At 38.1% G+C, this 19,069-nt stretch overlaps 1 protein-coding gene and 1 long non-coding RNA gene across 2 annotated transcripts in view; both read left to right on the forward strand.

Moving 5' to 3' along the window:
• The window catches only part of dysf (dysferlin, limb girdle muscular dystrophy 2B (autosomal recessive)), a 285,908-nt gene that overhangs the window by 142,771 nt on the left and 124,068 nt on the right, over positions 1-19,069 (forward strand). The window lies entirely within an intron of this gene.
• On the forward strand, positions 8,541-12,795 carry LOC115438794 (uncharacterized). The gene is made up of 4 exons (XR_003938160.1): positions 8,541-8,579; positions 8,760-8,789; positions 8,915-8,950; positions 12,694-12,795. It is a non-coding gene; the product is annotated as an uncharacterized LOC115438794 (long non-coding RNA).

Consider the following 19,069-nt stretch of genomic DNA (forward strand, 5'->3'; position numbering starts at 1 on the left):
AAATAGGACATTGCACTTCATTTACTTATTTTAGTTATTTATCCTATTTCTTTGCTCTATTTATTATTATTGTGACTTCTAATTTTTAAATTGTATGTTCTTATCCTGGTTTTATCCCAGTGACTGTTTTATCTTCATGAGGTTTTTTTATTGTGTTTTATTGCATCTTGTTTTTATTTATTTGACCTTATTTATTATTTTATTATTTTACTTATCCTGGCTGCTATATGTGAATGGTGGAACACTGAGCACTTTTGTTTGTCTGGACGCTCGATCAAGTACCTGCCGAACAGGTTCAATGTATGTTTTGTTGTAATGCCAAAAGCTTTGCTTTGTGTGCGTGGTGCGTGCGTGTTTGTTGTTTGTTAGCAAGATAACTCAAAAAGTTATGGACGGATTTTCATGAAATTTCAGGAAATGTTGATACTGGCACAAGGAAGAAATGATCCATTTTGGTGGCGATCGGGGGGGGGCAGATCTGTCTTGGCGGAGGTCTGCGCTCTCCGAGTGTTTCTTGTTTCCAAATCGTTTCTCTACATGTTTCTCACACTCAACTTCTTGCTCCTTCACTGAATCCATTTGTAGTGTAATGCATTTGTAATGTAGGAAAAACAGAAAAAGGTTCTGTCCCTTTAAGAAACACCTGTGTAGGGTATTCTGGGATGCACTGTTGGATCTGTATGACACTGTTTAAGGAGTATCTGTGGTCTGTACTGCAGTATTCAGTACAGCTGATCTAGTGAAAAGTACACGTTCACAAACCACATGTGTTCACCCTTCTGTGTCTGTCACATTCACATACAGACGTTACAGTATTCAATGGTGGTGCTCGTGCCACAGTCCATCCACAGAGCTCATACTGTAGTGTACAGTGTATGAATCCGTGGCGGTTGTTAAAGTGGGTCTACAGAAAAGAAAAACTTTACCCAAATAAATCGTAACACTTTTAAAGGCAACTACAAATATATTCTATTGAACGGATCGAATTTTTATCGATACGAACATTCAATAACTGCATCGCATTATCATTCCAAACTTTTCATTCACTTGCACCTTCTCTACCGGTGCACTCGGATCATGCACGTGCATGTCGGTGTATCGATACATATCGGATCATCTTCCCTTCCCTTGTATTACATGTGACAGTGTGGTTGAAGCTACTTTGCAAGTGTTCTTGTAAAACTACAGTAGTTCTCATGGCAGTTGTTCAAACCAATCCATTTCTACCCTGGAGAAATGGCATTTATAAAACTATGACTTGAAAAAAGTAGTTTTAGCAACTACTTTTTATTTTCAGTGTTAAATTGAGAATGTACATGTGGTGAATATAAAACCAAATATAGACATGGGTGGGGCGGCATGTCACTATCGGTGGTGGGGCTGGCAGGAGGTTGACCACGGTGGAGACGTGACATTGGTAATGATCGCACATATGCGAAGCATTGGAGTGCTGCTAGAGTCAGCCAATCAGAGGCAGCGTTGGCTGTGATGTCATGACATGATCATGGCTTCAAAGACATTCAGTATAAAGAAAAAGGGACCGTCTGTGTTTAGAGGTGAAATACAGTTTATATTACAAAAAAAAAAAAAAAACTTAATTTTATGTTGTCGTCCTTGGTTTAAGCTAGCAGACAAGAACAACATCCAGGTATTCCATGTGTTCTTGGTTTATGTAAACTTTAAATGGAACAGTACTTGGGCCGCGACGAATGACATTTCATAAGATTGCGAGAACAGAAGACTAGACAAGAACTAGGGCTGTGTATCAGCAAGAATCTGCTGATACGATACAAGTCACAATACTAGGATCACCATACGATCTATCACGATATATCATGATACTGTTAAAAAGGCAATTTTTTGTTTTTCTTTTTTTTAAATGATTATTTCCCTGAAGAATTGAATCACACCAGAAATCTGCACAAATACTAAACACATTTTTATTTGATCACAATGGGATCTAATGCCATATTAAAATGTTCCTGTGTTCAAACTGAAATTCTGTTTTACAGACATTACAGTTTCAGATCCTGTTCAAATGTTCAGATTCTATTAGTTCAGAACTAACATCAGAACAGGATTTTAGTTCAATCCCAAAATGGAACGAACATTATGTAATAAAAGAGTGTTAAATAATAAATAAAATATAAACAAAGAAAACAAAAATGAACCTCCACCATATCTACATTTGAATAAATATGTAAAATATCGATACAGTGTTGTGAAATGAAATATTGCAATATATTGCAGAACCGATATTCTTACAGCCCTAACAAGAATGTGTATTACAATGTCTTCAACAGGCACATCTAAGTTGGAAGTAGCCATTTATGATGCACTTACAACTGTGTTTTATGTCAAATAAGTCCAAATGTCTGCTGTGAAGAAGGTCTATTAAATTAAGGGTATTTTATTGAGCGCACCCTTCTCAAAACCCCCCACGGATAAACTCAAACTCTGTTGGAACTGGTGTAGCCGTTGTGGTTTGAGAACTGTAAACGCGCACATGGACGTTGACAGCGTTCTTTGTCTCTCAGTCAGACAGACCATATGGAAAGTTAAAGGGATCGAACATTAATAACAAGAAAAGTGAAAGCTTTACTAACGTTTCAAAACAAGACCAGTGTTTTTCTACGGCCACAGTGACGGAGAGAGCTGGAGGTGTGGTGGAAACGCTGAAGAATACCACTGAAATATATGAATTTAATGAGAAGGATAATAGAGTTTGGTGTTAGCGCGCTGCTGAGGGGAGTGTCTTAAAAAAGGGGGTTTTATGGTTAAATGATAAAAGAACAGAAACACAGAGCAAAAGAAAAGAAGCCCAAGGAAGACAGATGAGCGGAGAGCCGTAGAAAAATGGGTGAAGAAGAAAAACTGAAGGAGAAAATGTTTTCTTTTATTTGAGGCGGTCATGGAAACAGCAGCTACTGTGTGCGTTAATCAGAACCCTGCCACAGACTCAGATGTAAAAACAGAGGATCACCACAGAGCCCAATGATAAATCACTATCACTGCGCTTCACTCGCCTCCGTCAGCTCACACAGACACACACACACACACACACACACACACACACAGTGTAACGGATGGGTAGAGTTGATGGATGGGCTTCAGTGTGTGTTAATCTGGGGTTACACGGCGTCTGGACGGCCGTGATTAAAGACTGACTCAACTCTCACAAGCTTCTTTAACTCCCTTTTTTTTTTTTCCTCTTTAACCCTTTCATGCATAGTGGTCACCACAGTGGGCAGCTGTTCAAAAGTGTTCTCTTATATGGATTTTGTTGTTTAGTTCCATATCAGCCAACACAGTGGATGCTTATATCTCACCCCATCATCTCATACACTGCAATTTATACCATTACTGTAAATTTGCTGTTTTAGATAAAACCTGATCTGCACTAACATGGTGGATTGTCAAAAAAAAAAAAAAAGCAAATTGTTATTAAACTGTAATTAACACTTAAAAAAAGGTTGTTTTTTGTTTTGTTTTGTTTTGTTTTTTGTATATTATCTCCATGCAGGTATTGTTAAAATATGAGAAAACATCAGATTAGCAGCAGTACAAATGTTTTTATCTCATAGTTTTCACACATTATATCAGTAAATACATATTTCTTTGCTTCTAAAATTAAACACATGATGTCCAGCTGAGTGGACATTTTTGTAACTCCATGAAGAATAGGTTCATTTAAAAAGATTTAATCACATTTTTTTTTTTTTCCATGCCTACAGAGGAATAAAAACACAGGAAAAAAAAAAAAAATCTTGATTAAGGTTTTCATAATTCATGCATGAAAGGGTTAAATTAGTTTTTGCTTTTTGTCTCTGTCTCTTTGTATTCCTCCTCTCTTTGCCTGTGTCTTTTTTTGGTCATCTTGCCCCATGTTGTTGTGTTTCCGTGGCTCTTTTGGCTCCCAGTGGGGTCCAGACTGCTGGTACAGACACACCACCCATGGTGACCCTTTCAATTACTGTCCATTCCCCAGCAGCCCATTAGCTCATATAAACAGCAATAATACAAACAGACCGGGGGGGTTGGTGGGGGGGGGGGATGTGTGTGTCTGGTGTGTGTGTGTGTGTGTGTTTTAGGGTTAATTGAGGTTCTGGTGGGAAAATGCAATTTAGCTTCTGTTTACTGTGATGCTAACGGCTCCATAGAGACTCTTTACTCGGCCTGGAATAACAAACTTACTCACTCTGTGTATGTGTCACTGTACATATGTGTGTGTATTTATGCGTGTTGTTAGTGTGTGAGCAAATGTGTGCGTATGTGATGGAGGAGAGTGGTTGTGATCTGGAATAACAAACTTCTCGCAGCAGCGTTCCCAGCCCTCTGTCTCGAGCTGGGCATTCCCAAGATGCTGATGTCACCATGTGGGACGCCAGGTAGTTTGGACACACACACACACACACACACAACACACACACACACACACACACACACACACGCACTCCTACCTTCGAGTAGATTCTGTACTTGTGAGAACACTTCTAAAATCTCCAAAGTGTTGTGGGATCTGTGAGCAGCAGTGATGCAATAAACTGAGGTTAATACTGAGGTTAAGTGTGAAACTGTAGGTTTGGAACGTCGTTTTCCTCGTTAATGAAAAATCAGGGAATTGTGAAAGCTAAGTGTGGAAAGACATTTTTGTCAGCAGTTCAGTGTGTGACATTTATGGTATGGCTAATGTAGCACTGTGTATTTACAAACTAACTGAAATAACTACATCATTGGCCACCGGAGGCCAAACAGCATGAGGTAGACAAGCATATCCCCCTGAAACGTACACTATTACAAAAAACTAAAACTAACGGAACAAAACTAAGGCTAAAATGTGAAAAAAAATTCAACGAATGAAGCCCATTTTGATGCACAGTCCCACTACACGGGTTCTTACAAAATGCATATTTAGGGCAAGGCTGTCAAACTCATTTTAGTTCAGTTCCACACTAAATTTGATCTGCAGTGGACCGAACCAGTAAAATATTAACATAATAATATATAAATAATGCCAACTCCAAAATTTCTCTGTTTAAGAGCGAAAAAAGTTAATTTCCATTATGAAAAGGATTACATCTACAAACTATCCTTTCAAAAGATGTGAATAACATGAACAAACTGAAAAAATAAGTGTCATTTTACCAATATTCTGTCTCAGTTTATCATTTCCACATGTACATTATAAGTTACAGATCACAGTGGATCTGCAAACACACAAAACATTTGATAACAGACAGAATATTGTTAAAACTGTACCTACTTCTCTTAACACATTTCAGGTTGTTCATATTTGTTCAGGTTATTGACATGTTTTGCGAAATTATACTTTGTTTTAGTGTAAATACATGAAAATATTTACATTTACAAAGAGAAAAATTTGGAGTTGTCATTATCTCTATGTTACTATGAGTGTTTGACTGAATCCTGCCCATATTGGTCTGAATGTGGAATCTGAACTAAAGGATTGTTCATATCTTAGTGTAATTTTTGCATTTCACAAATTCGTCCAAGATTGGACGCTTTGGGGGGCCGGATTTGGCCCCTGGGCCACATGTTGACACCTGTGTGTTAGGGTCTCTCATCCACATGTAAACAGTGTTTCATGTCAATTAAAAGTTGACCTTTTTCCCCTCATGAATAACACCAGCTTATGTTTATCCAAAAAAAAAAAAAAATCAACATTTTTGACAGACAAAACTTTAAACTTAACATTGATGGTTAAAAATAATATATTTGTGTGTTTATAGTCATGTTTGTGTCGCTGTGTGGGCGGATTTTTTTCTAAATGGTTATATATGATATGATGATAGCATTTATTATCTTCAAATCCAGAGGCAGAAAATCTGTTTAGAAAATATACAATTAGTGTGGACAAGGCCATAAATAAGTAAAACTGAAAACATACAAAAATGAGAACACATTCGCATATCTGAACTCTTCTGCCCTTGGTCAGGAGTTTGTTGTTACGCTGACACACTCACATGAGATCCCTTTCTTTTTTGTTGTGTCTCTGTTCAGACCCCTACGCTATCGTGTCCTTCCTCCATCAGTCTCAGAAGACGGTGACGGTTCGTAACACACTAACCCCACCTGGGACCAGACCCTCATCTTCTATGAGGTGGAGATATTTGGCGACGCTGAGACCATGACGGTCAACCTGCCCAATGTGGTGGTGGAGCTGTACGATCAGGATACATACGTGAGTGTCTGCTCTCTACAAACACTGCTTCTATCTAACCATGTTTCAACTTGATTTTAAAATACATGTATTATGAAAAGAACATGCTTCATGAACTAATATTTACACATATGGTCTTTGGAGATCATACACTGGTGTGACAGTAGTCGCTTTTCCATTGATCCTCAAATTGCGTGAATATAACTTGCGCATAAAAATGGCAATGTCTACTGCCACAGTACTGACACGAAATATGAGTCTGTCTGTTACCACAAATCCAATCAAATGTTAGCATTTGCACTAGAGCCAATCACAGATACTGTTCCATGAACTCATTCTCCTCTTGTTGCCACAGTATGGGTCATATATGGAGTATACTTTAGTTCATTCTGTTGTGTATTTTTACTACTACAGTACTGTGGTCATATATGGAGTATACTTTAGTTCATTCTGTTGTGTTTTTACTACTACAGTACTGTGGTCATATATGGAGTATACTTTAGTTCATTCTGTTGTGTTTTTACTACTACAGTACTGTGGTCATATATGGATACTTTAGTTCATTCTGTTGTGTATTTTTACTACTACAGTACTGGGTCATATATGGAGTATACTTCAGTTCATTCTGTTGTGTATTTTTACTACTACAGTACTGTGGTCATATATGGAGTATACTTCAGTTCATTCTGTTGTGTATTTTTACTACTACAGTACTGTGGTCATATATGGAGTATACTTCAGTTCATTCTGTTGTGTATTTTTACTACTACAGTACTGTGACAACTGATGGAAGAAACAACGAATTAGTGATAGTATATAGAATAGATAGGAATTATTGTTCTGAATACTCTATATGTTGTTTTATGGTGTTGTTTGCTCTGTGCAGTCAGTGAGGCTGGAGAAGGTGGGTGGAGCTACCTGTTAGATGCAGCAGTGTGTCATGTGACTTCAGTTCTGTGTCAGTTCAGTGTATTCAGTGCTGTGGTCTGAATTCTGCACTCTGAATTAGGGCTGCACAATTCTGGCAAAAAATAAAATCCCGATTTTACACTACACACTAATATACACTACAATACAATGTCCAAATCAGAGCAAATGCTGATGGTTTTTAGAGCCTTTTGTTTCCAGATTTATCTAACGGCTTTAAATAAAGTTCAACATTTTTCAAAAAATAAATATTTGGTTTGGTGTTACAGAACTTACATTTGTGAATGAAAAATGTAGAAAGAAAGAGATCTAAATTAATTATAAAAAAGTTTTTTTTTCCTGTTTGGGGCATCTGGGCCCACAGAAGTGATACCAATGTAAGATGCATGCGTGGACCACGTAATATGAGTGATCCACATGCGGTTCTATTTAAATTGGGGGATCTGTGCGTGGAACAGACCGAACCAGGACACGCTGGAGGGATTCTTTGTGTGGAGTTGGTGCATGTGTGTGGGCACAGGGCTGTGTGGGCTCCTCTGCTGAGGCTGATGACCCCACAACCTGGACCCAGATCAGAAGAAGACAGTACGGTACGGATCTGGACAACGTAAGATGAGTGATCCCGTGCTCATTAACAGATTTAACGTCCGTGGTCATTACACAGACTTCTGTGAAAGACTGCTGTCACAGATAGGAGGAGGAATCTACGGTAGCCCACGGGCGCACAGCCTGGAGGCACGAAAAGACTAAATCGATTTGATGATTTCCCTTTTTTAAAATCATCCTAATTAAAAAATCTGATTTCGATTTAAAATCGATTAATCGTGCCGCCCTACTCTGAATGTTGTCCCAGTGGCTGATTTATATCAGTATCGGATTTTACATACTGGCACCCTTGGCGCTGTTCCTCCCTTCCCTCCCCATTTAAAAATCTGCACAAAAAAATTCCCCACAGTTTGTAACTTCAGCCTATTTGCTATCTGATTACCTCGGTACTTTTCGGGCTGTAACAAGTTACCAGTTTAGACATGATATTACAAGGGCGCTGATTGGCTCTGTGGTAACAGACAAACCCGTATTTTGTGTCACAGTACTGGGTCAGTAGCCACTTCTTAAAAATGACAGCTTTGCCTAAACTCTTGTTTTCGATGAAAAGTTTTTGTGCTTCCAAGAGGTGGTGTTTTTCAGGTGTAGTGAAAATGGTGTATCAGTTAAACTGACCTGTGGCACATTTTAAAGCCGAGAGTAAACGAAGTTCTGAGTGTTTTTAGTTCTCATATCTATTTTTTCTTCCATGTGAACTCAGTAGTGAAAGTGTGTTTAACTGTCCAGGGAGCTGATGAGTTCATGGGCCGCTGTGTGTGTCAGCCCTCCATGACTCCCTCCCCCGCTTGGCCTGGTTCCCCATTCACCAAGGGGCAAGAACGCCGGCGAGCTGCTGGCCGCCTTCGAACTTACACGCAGGGAAAAGGTCAGAGGTCAACCCTTCACCGTCATTCCACTTCTTCTGTCACGTCATCACATCTGTCCTCTGCAGTCCAAAGTGTCTTTTTCTTCTGAGTGTGTACATTACATACACACACACGCACACACACACACACACACACCACACACACACAGTAAATTCACACGTTTCCATTCTTCTTCACAGCCATCGGTTCACCATATTCCTGGTCAAGAGGTCAGTTTTTTGTTTAATTCTACATTTCTTTCCTGATCAGATTTATATTAGTCATATCAGTTTTGTGTTTTTGTACATTTTTTTTGTGGGAAAACTGTCCTTGACTCGTCGTGTCTCACCTACAGGGAGACATCATAACCTCCACTCATGTTCTGGATGAGGTAAAACTCCATGAAACACTTTAAAAAATCCAAATGGATCATAAACTGTTCAAACTGAAAGAAAAAATTAAGATTTTGGCAGTTTTTGTTTCTGAACAGTTTGAAATTTTCAGCTGAAAGCAGCGTATGACTTTCATCACAACTGTTATTTATTATTTATTTTTTCAATTTCAAACTATTACATGATTAAAAACAAATTAATTGTAGCAAAAAAAATGTCTCTGTTTTGAACGTCTGGGGTTGTGATGTTAAAATGGGGTCACAAACCCAAAAAGGTTTGGAACCACTGGATTAATGAATTAGTGATAATTAGGATCTGACACATTTGACCAAACATGTGGGACAGTCAGACGCTGCTGTAAAGGGCAAATTCAGCAGAAAAGACTTAAATGAATAAAATCCCCCTGCCCATCTTAACTGAGTTCTTTTGATGCAGAATGATCTGCCTGTCATGTACTTTCTGATGACTTCCCTTTGCTTTCACTGATCTGTCTCTTCTCTCTCCACTGTCCTTTTTGTTGCTGCCTCAGCTGTTGTTTCCAGACTTCCTCTCCAAGAACCTGCAGCAATGGGTACAATGTGGATGCTTTCTTTTGGCAATTCATCCCAAACTAATCTTTTAATACCGTACTTTCTGGGCTACAGAGCGCACCTGACTATAAGCCGCAGGTGTCCACGTTGTAACATGAGATATTTCCACACACAGATGGTAAACAGACAGATGATTTGAATATTTATTTCCATCCCTTCACTGCTTTTTTCCAAACAGTGTCTGGAACACGGCAGTAAAACGGCAGGAACAGGCTGGTTCAAAAACCCAGAAAAGTCATGTATCTGTATCTTCATCTTCCTTCTGCTCATTAAACCACTGCAGTCGTCTTCTTCAGTGTTCTTCAGTTGAACATCCTCAGACAGGCTCCGTCACACTCCCTCTCCGTCTGTCTTCCGTTGTCTCTCATTGTCTCTTCCGTGCTGTAGCTCTGTTCCTTCTTAGACAGTGTTAGGTACTGTGCACTATTTTTTCTAGTCTTTTCTTCTTTTGACTTTGGTCTATTTTTGAGTGATAATTTTGGAGAGATTTTACCTAGTTGATTGCGTTTCTCTAGGTTAACTATTTTTTGTCCTTTGTCGTATTTTTCTCATTTTTATGTTTAAATGTAATTGGTTTTGGCGCCACTGGTGCTATATAATCGGCACCCATGGGGCGGCTCTCTCTCTCTCTCTCTTCTCTCTCTCTCTCTCTCTCTCTCGGGTCTCTCTCTTCTCTCTCTCTCTCTCTCTCTCTCTCCTCCAGCGATGCAAGCATCCAGAGTGCGCACGTCGAGGCGCATATCCGCTCCACTCCACCCACGCAAGTTGCTGCGTGCCAGCGTGGCTTTTTGTTAGCCTTTTGTTAGCTTTTCCTTTTTGTTTGCCCAGGTGGATCTGGACATCCTGTTTTCGCTTTTTCTTTGTTAGGACTTATTTTGTGGTTTGTTTTTTGATAGGGTAGTGGTGTGCTGGCAGCTCCTACAGCCCTGTACAGGGTTGGCCTGTCCAGTGCACCGTCCTTCTGTTTAGTTTGTTAGTTTGCCCATCCACTCTGGTCTTTTCTTTTGTTACTTAAGGCACAGGGTTTAAAAGGGGTTTGGATTCTGCTTAATTAAAAGCAGCTTGTTTTCAACAGGAAAAAGAAGTAAACCGATGAAGAACGTAACAAAATAGATCAAATACAATGAAATATGTTCTTTTGAATTATACCCCTTTGACTCCGGTGTCCTTTATAAATATGTTTCACCTTTGGGTTGTAACAGACTGACACATCAATTGGTTTGAACTTCAAAGCTGCATCATACGCATTTCTTTGTGTTTTCCATGATGAGGGTTTGTGCAAGATGACTGTTCAAAGTTCAGCTTCAAACTTCTCCTCTCATCACCTCTTCCACCTGTCTGTCTCGCTTTTGCGCTTCCTGCTAGAGCGCCCCTGGAGGCCGGTAGCCCGTAAAAATCTATACATGAGCTGCATCGTTGTATAAGCCACAGGATTCAAAGAGTGAGAAAAAAGTAGTGGCTTATAGTCCGGAAAGTACGGTATATGTTTTTCTTGTGTTTCCGAGGGGTTGTGTGCATATGTCTAATGTTGCCATCCTGTCTGTCAAAAATAATACTCATATCACCAAAAGTGCATTTTATAAGCATAGGGGGGCCTGCAGTGTATTGAGTTTCAACATAAAACTCAAGTGTTGTTCTCCAACAGATTGATTGACAGTACAGTAAAAATAAAAACCAAAAACCAAGATCTTTTTAGAACAAACATGCTTTCATTGGTTAAAGGTAAACACCTACAGATACAAGGATGTGGCGTCAAAGCTAGGGCTGTAGGAAAATATTGGTTCTGCAATATATCGCAATATTTCATTTTACAATACTGTATCGATATTAAAAAGTACTGTATCAACATTCTTAGGTATTTGTTCAAATGCAGATATGGCGGAGGTTAATTTTTGTTTTTGGTTTTTCTTCTTTGTTATTTAACATGGTTTTATTAAATGTTTATTTGAATCATCCTAAAAGCACTTTTTACTGTCTGAGAGGCAGATTTTAGTTCCTTTGGAAACTAGAAGAATTAACTTTTTTTTTTTGTGATATAGCATTAGATCCTGTTCTGATCAAATATAAATGTGTTGAGTATGTGTACATATTTCTGGTGTAATTCAATTCTCCCAGGAAATAATTAAAAAAACAAAAAATGGCTTTTTTAACAGTGTCATGATATTTGTGATATATCCTATTGTGATCCTAGTATTGTGATTTGTATCGTGTTGCCAGATTCTTGCCAATGCACAGCCCTAGTCAAAGCAGCACTGTTTGAATAGAAAATGCTCTAAAAGAGGTTTATATGAACACAACTACAAGAGGACTAGACAACCACTAGAACATCTAAACTTTTTATCATCTCAAGTTTAGATGTTAAGGTAAAAGCCTCAACATTTTTTTAATATAATAAACACTTGTCTCATATAACATGGCATGAAATCAGTTTTTAATAATAAAACCGCCGTCTGAATCACCCCTAAACCCACCATTTGTCCTGAGTCTGCCTGTTTTGTTTAATTGTGTGTCGTGTTCAACATTAACACACAGTAGGTTGGATTATATACACAGGGTTGGTACAGGTGCTGGAAAATGCTTGAATGTTGTGTTTTCAAGGTCTGAAAAGTGCTTGAATTCTAGTTGAAGTGCTTGAAATTCTAACTCTGTGATGTGATTTATTTATTCATTTTTAATATTAATTCTTCAGGTTAGATTTCAAGCCAAAGCTACTACAGAGGTGATACATTAATAAAAAAAACTTTAATGTCAAAAAAGTAAATTCCCAGGTCAGTGCCAGTGTGTCTGAAGAACACCAAGTGACTCCCCCTTTTTTGGATAAACTTTGTGTTCTCCTTTAATTTCTAAACTTTTTGCTATTATGAAACATAATTTTAGATGTTTGTATCATAATACAACGTACATCATTGTGATAAAAAGTGACAATAATAATCCTGAGTATCTGTATTCCTGTAGATATGGATTTGACCCCAGTGATAAGGTGATGTGCTGGAAAATTTGAGCATGTCCCTTAAAATGCTTGAATTTGACTTTGATAACTGTATGAGCCCTGTATATATGTCTACTCGCCTGTTCCAGGCTCTTTTATTCACTGTTTTTTTTTCTAGCATCTAGGATGTTTCTCCTACTGACTCTGTTCCTTCTGGTTGCAGCCGGACGAGTCAGACCTCCCGTATCCCCCTCCTCAGAGAGAACCCAACGTCTTCATGGTTCCTCAGGGAATCAAACCTGTTCTGCAGAGAACCGCTATCGAGGTATCACTGCAACAATCGACATTTTTTGAGCTTTTTTTTTTGGTCTTTTCTTAAATGACTCCTTAACAACACTAGTCATTTCCATTCACCCTCAAATTGCACAAATATAACTTGCGCATAAAATTTGCCAAATGGAAAAATGAAAATTTTGCCGAAACTCTCATTTTTGATGAAAAGTTTTTGTTCTTGCAAGAGGTGGTTTTGGGCGTAGCAAAATTGGTATATCGTATAAAACTGCAATGCAAAGACCTTTTTGCACAACTAGTCATGTGAACAACAAAAAAACAAAAAACAAAACAGATGTTGGCTAATGTTATGACAAGAAAAGAAGAAGAGTTTAAAACAAACGAGCATTCTAGATTCTAAACAACACATTTATAAACCAACACAGTGGAAGTGCTGCTGGTTCTTCTTGGTGAATATCCACAGGTGCTCTTTGGAAACTTGTGGTGTGACTTACTATTGGAGTAAAAAAAAATCTGCTTTACCATGCAGGATTTCAAAAAATACTCCCAGTACACTGTAGGATTTGTGTAATATAAAATGCCTTTATTACTTCATGGCAATCATTTGAAATCCAGCCAACGCATTGCCACCACTGGTCTTCTTCAGTGCTTTTTTCACCAGTGAGTTACGTACCTTCACCACATGAACATGGTCTGAGACATGCATCACTCTGTAGAATATTCAAATTGTGCTTTATGATATTTCTTACTTGGGAACTCTATTTCCAATGTATGTTATTAGACTTGAGTTGAAAGGTGACATCTTCTACTTTCTGTATTAAATTAGGGGGGGGCTTAATATCAAATATCACATTAGCCCTGATTTTCTGATGCAACAGATGTTCTAAGCACTCCTGTGTCATTTTTTTGAAATTTTCATCCAAACCCCCCCACCACCCACCCCAAAAATTATTTTTTTAACTCTGAAAATCGCATCTTTCACAGCTTCTCCACTCTTTTGTCCAGTGCAGTGTATAAATATGTTCATGATGGGTCATTTAATGATCTTGTGTTGCCATATTGTATCGTAAGAGTACTTTGTACTATGAAAAGTCTAATGTCAAGGTCATGTAGGTTAAAAGTCACCAAAATGCCTAGTTTTTTCAAAAATTCATACCATTCTGACATCTTATCAAATCTGTCCTCAGTTCTGTTCCCTCTGGTTTCCTGGTGGGACCCCCCAAGGCCTTTGGCCCTTTAAAGACACATTACAGACTAAATATTCCAACATGTACATTCCATTTGAATTTGCTGCCATTAGTGTGGTGGGAAACACTAGCACACATTTTGGCGGGAATCACTAACACTTCATTCATTCATTCATTTTCTGAACTCACTTTATCCTCACTAGGTCACGGGGGTCACTTGGAGCCTATCCCAGCTACTTATGGGTGAAGGCGGGGTTCACCCTGGACATTTCATTACACTGCAGGGCTGAACATACAGACAAACAGTCACTGTCACATTCACACCTATGGGGGATTTAGATGAACCCATTAACCTATCAGTGCATGTGTTTGGATGGTGGGAGGAGCCAGAGGACCAGAGAGAACCACGCAGACGCTGGGAGAACATGTGAACTCCACATAGAAAGGTCCCACCCCCATGGACTGGTGTTGGAATGGAACCCAGGACCTTCTGTCTGTGAGGCACCAGGTCTATCCACTGCACCACTGTTCGCCCACAACAGGACACATACATGTAAATGTCAAAGTCATGTGAAACTACCGTTTGTTTTTTTGACATGTCTGTATGGAGAATACATGAGTAAACAGTTGTGTTTAATGTGTCTGATTGAATGTCAGCTGTTTGTGGTCAGTAGATGTTCTGAGGAGAACCTGAGCCCAACATTTGGAAGAACCCACATGAACAGCTGAGTTCCATGAAATATGCATTTTGGACCATTTGGGTGACCTTTGACCTATAATTGGACCTTTTGTAGTGCAAAGCACTCTGAAGACATAACATGTCTCACAAAAAAACATTGAAGGGCCCAGCTGAGCAGATTGCTACATTGTACTTCATCAAAAGTGAAGAAGGTTTGAAAGTTGACAAAAACCCCCGTTTCCAGGGTTGAAAAAGTAGTTTTCGGGGTGGGGCTGGAGTTTGGGCTTGATTTGAAATTTTTTCACATTTTTGTATTCCCAAGACATGGGCGCATTAGAAAATCTGGGCTAAAGTTGAATCTGAAAATTTTCCTAAAATAACCCCCCCCCCCAATTAAATATGCGAATGAAACACAATCTGAGCTACATATTTGTTAAATCGTGGCTCAAGTGTAACAGCCTGGGGACCAAAACTGGCCCGCTGAAGGGTCCAGTCTGGCATGTGGGATGAATTTGTGAAATGCCAAAATTCCACTGAAGACTGGTTCCACATACAGACCATTCAATCTCATGTATGTATGTCAGACCAGTAAAATACTATTATAGTAACCTTAAATAATGACAACTAATGACAACACATTTTCTGTTAGTTTTAGTGTAAAAAAAGTAAAATTACATGAAAATATTTATGTTTATAAATTATCCTCTCACAAGAAATTTGAACATGAACAAATATGAACAACTTAAAAAATAAGTGGAATTTGAATAATATTCTGCCTGTTATTAAATGTTTTGTGTATTTGTAGATCTACTGTGATCTGTATGTTGTAATGTACATGTGTAAACAATAACTGAGGCAGAATATTGTTCAACTTGCACATATATTTCTAAAGAAATTTCAAGTTCTTCATGTTATTGACCTTTTAAAGATATTTTATAGATGCAAACATTTTCATAATGTAAGTTTACTTTTTTCACTTAAAAACATTATTGCCATTATTATAATTATTATAAAGCTTTTTTTATAAATATAGGCTATTATATAAGCTACTATTGTACAGACAAACCAGTGAAACACGGTGTGCTCTGCCTTTAAGCAGAACAAATTAGTTACAGGGAAACTAATTTGTTTCTTTGTTTCTAATCTTTTTTTAGCGGGCCATGGTTGCATGGCAGAAGTTTCTGTTGTTGGAAATAACAGAAAATGTTTTCAAAAGAAATTAAAACTTTTCTTGTTTACACAACAGGCATGAAATGGAAAGAGTATTGATAATATTGAAAGATGTTTTATGATTTGTATCAGACAGATTGTTTGGTGAAGGAGTACAAATGTACAGGACTTGTTTGTTTGTTTATTTATTTTTATTGCATTGGGCTGTTGGATATGTCCCGTGTGTGTGTGTGTGTGTGTGGTGGTGTGTGTGTGTGAATGGTGTAAGATTAATGTAATAATTAAAACTGGAATGTAATGTAGAGGAGACCCCAGGAAGAATAGCAAACTGATGATTCAGTTGCTAATGGGGATCTTAATGTGAAATAAATTTATAGGTTATTATTTTACTGTCCGGCTCACATCATATTGGACTGAATGTTTGACGGTCCTGCTTTAAAGGCTCTCTCTCTGTCTCTCTTTTGTGGCGTTTCAGATCTTAGCGTGGGCGTCCGGAACCTGAAGAGTTTCCAGTTGGCCAGTGTCACCTCTCCCAGCCTGCAGTGGAGTGTGGAGGCTGCATGGTGCAGAGCTGCGTCATCCGCAGCGTGAAGAAAAAACCCAACTTTGATCAACACACTCATCCTTGATGTGGTGAGAACATGTACACACACAAAAAAAAAACAAAGAGGGGAAAGAGAGAGACACACTCACAACAAAAAAAAGAAAAACAAAGAGAAAGAGAGAGAGAGACACACATGCACACACGCTAACACACAGTGTGTTTGTCCTGTTGCGGGCGTTGGTAATCACACTCACAGATGTAATCAGAGCAGAGGCCTTTGGCTTTTCTGCTTAATGAGAGCTCCACTGTGATGTGGCTTTGGTCACTCATTTATCTTCATCAGCACAGCCACAAAATGCCAAAGGAGGAGCAAAAAACTCGACTGGACACATGCTTCTTTAACTCCAAGAAAGTAGAAACCTATGGAAGGTGGATGTTAGAAGAGTTTAGACCGGGGGTGTCAACTCACTTTAGTTCAGGGGACACATATCAAGTGGGCCGGAACAGAGAAATACTGTAAATAATAAGATGAGAACCTGTCATTAATGTCAAATCCAAACTTTTCTCTATGTTTTAGAGTGAAAAAGTAAAATTCCAAGATGAAAATACAACACACAAAACACAACACAACCAAGGTTATTATCGTTAACGAAAACTAATGAAATGATTAAACTTGAATTGAAAAAATTTTCGTTAACTGAAATAAATAAAAACTATAAGTAAAAGAAAAAAGATAAGTAACTGAAACTGTATTGTGTGTTTACAAAACTAACTAAAACATATAAAAATTATGGATCAAATTCCCTTAGTTTTTGTCTTGTCTAGTCTTGTCAATGTCAGATTGATACGAAATTGATTTATTTCCCTCGAGCAATTTCAGCTAGCAGCACCATACAACACTTTACGGTCCATCACTTGTGGTTTCCAGTCGTCTTCTGGTCCCCACTCTACCTGGAAACATGGAGACTAAAGTTGGGAGAAAGCAGCAGAGTCCTGTCTGGGATTTATTTGAATACGACGACAGAGAAGAAGAGAAAAGAGATGACAAAACTAAAACTAAGCATTTAGAAAAAAATGAAAACTAATAGAAACAAGCAAACTTGCTCTAAAACTAATTAAAACTAACTGAATTAGAGACAAAAAGTCAAAACTACATAAAACTAAACTAGAATGAAAAATCCAAAACTATTAGAACTTTGAACACAACAAAGTGTTCTTGAACATTTCATGAACAACTACGAACAACTGAAAAGTCTGAAGAAAATTAGGTGCAAATTCAACAATATTCTGCCTCAGTTTATCATTTATACATGTTCATTACAACTTACAGATCAGTGGATCTTCAATACATGAATATATAGTAGCAGACAGATATTAGTACAATTACATCCTTCTGTGAGGTTATTTCACGTTGCTCATATTTGTTCAGATTAATCATGATTTGGTTTGTAAATGTGAACGTTTTCATGTAATTTTACATTTTCATACTAAAACAAGACCCACTTCAGATCCAGTTGGTCTGTATGTGGTCCTGTAGTCAAATGATTCTGACCCTTGATTGTTAATTTCTTTAGTGTAGTTTTTCCATTTCATAAATTCCTCCCACAGGCTGGATCGGACCCTCTGATGGGCCGGTTTGGCCCGCAGGCCTTATGTTTGACACGGTTGTACTTTGTAGACTCTCCTGTCTAGTGTCAGACGGTTTCTTTTAACGTGTGCAGCTGTACAGATGCAGGGTGGGGACATGTAACAGTGTAGACATTTCAGGGTGGAGGCTGTCAACGAGGAGGCGGCTTTGGTCATAATACTGTGGGATACGAGATACTTTAAAAGGCACAGTCAGAGAAGAAAATCAGTTCAAAATGACTAGAGCGTTGACCTGTGGGCCAGTTTTGGTGCTGTTGAGAGTTGACTTTTGGAAAAAGATGGTAGTCTATATTTTATAAGTACTGAAATCAAAATTGTTGAGTAAATCGTCTTAAATTGTAAAAGGGAAGTGGACTGTGTGTGTGTGTGTGTGTGTGTGTGTGTGTGTGTGTGTGTGTGTGTGTGTGTGTGTGTGTGAGTGTGTGTGTGTGTGTTGGGACAAGGGATGTAACAATATGAAAATTTCGTTTCATGGTTATTGTGACCAAAATTATCACGGTTATCATTATTATCGCGGTATTGTTGAAATGTGCTCAAAATGTTCAAAAAGTACTGATACACACACTGAAATAATTTAACCAAGTTGTGTTTTGAAAAAAAAACAAAAAAAACAAAAACTAAACTAAAAAAATAATGAATAATAGGCACAATGTACTTTCTGTTGCAGAAACATTCAAATATTAACATGTAAACATCAAATACACAATTAAAGATGGAACCTTATGGACACTGTTGGACTATTTTCCATATCAACATTGAGTTGTTTTAGGGTCTCTCTCTTTCTCTCTCTCCTCTCTCTCTCTCTCTCTCTCTCTCCTCTCTCTGTCTCTGTCTTTCTCTTTCAAAGTGCAGTAATCAAACACGGTTATCATGATATTAGAATTTAAACACTAATAAACTGTTGGCAATTTTACCGCGGCTTATCGCTATACCGTAATCGTTACATCCCAACATTGATGTATTGATTACTGGTATAATGATAAACCGCTGTTAAGTTCCCCGTTAATGTAGAAATTCAAAACATAAATTTCCTAATGTTTGCTGATATTTTCAGTGATTGTATTGTCATTTATGATGAATT

This window comes from Sphaeramia orbicularis, chromosome 18 (genome assembly GCF_902148855.1).
Source record: "Sphaeramia orbicularis chromosome 18, fSphaOr1.1, whole genome shotgun sequence".
Lineage (NCBI taxonomy): Eukaryota > Metazoa > Chordata > Actinopteri > Kurtiformes > Apogonidae > Sphaeramia > Sphaeramia orbicularis.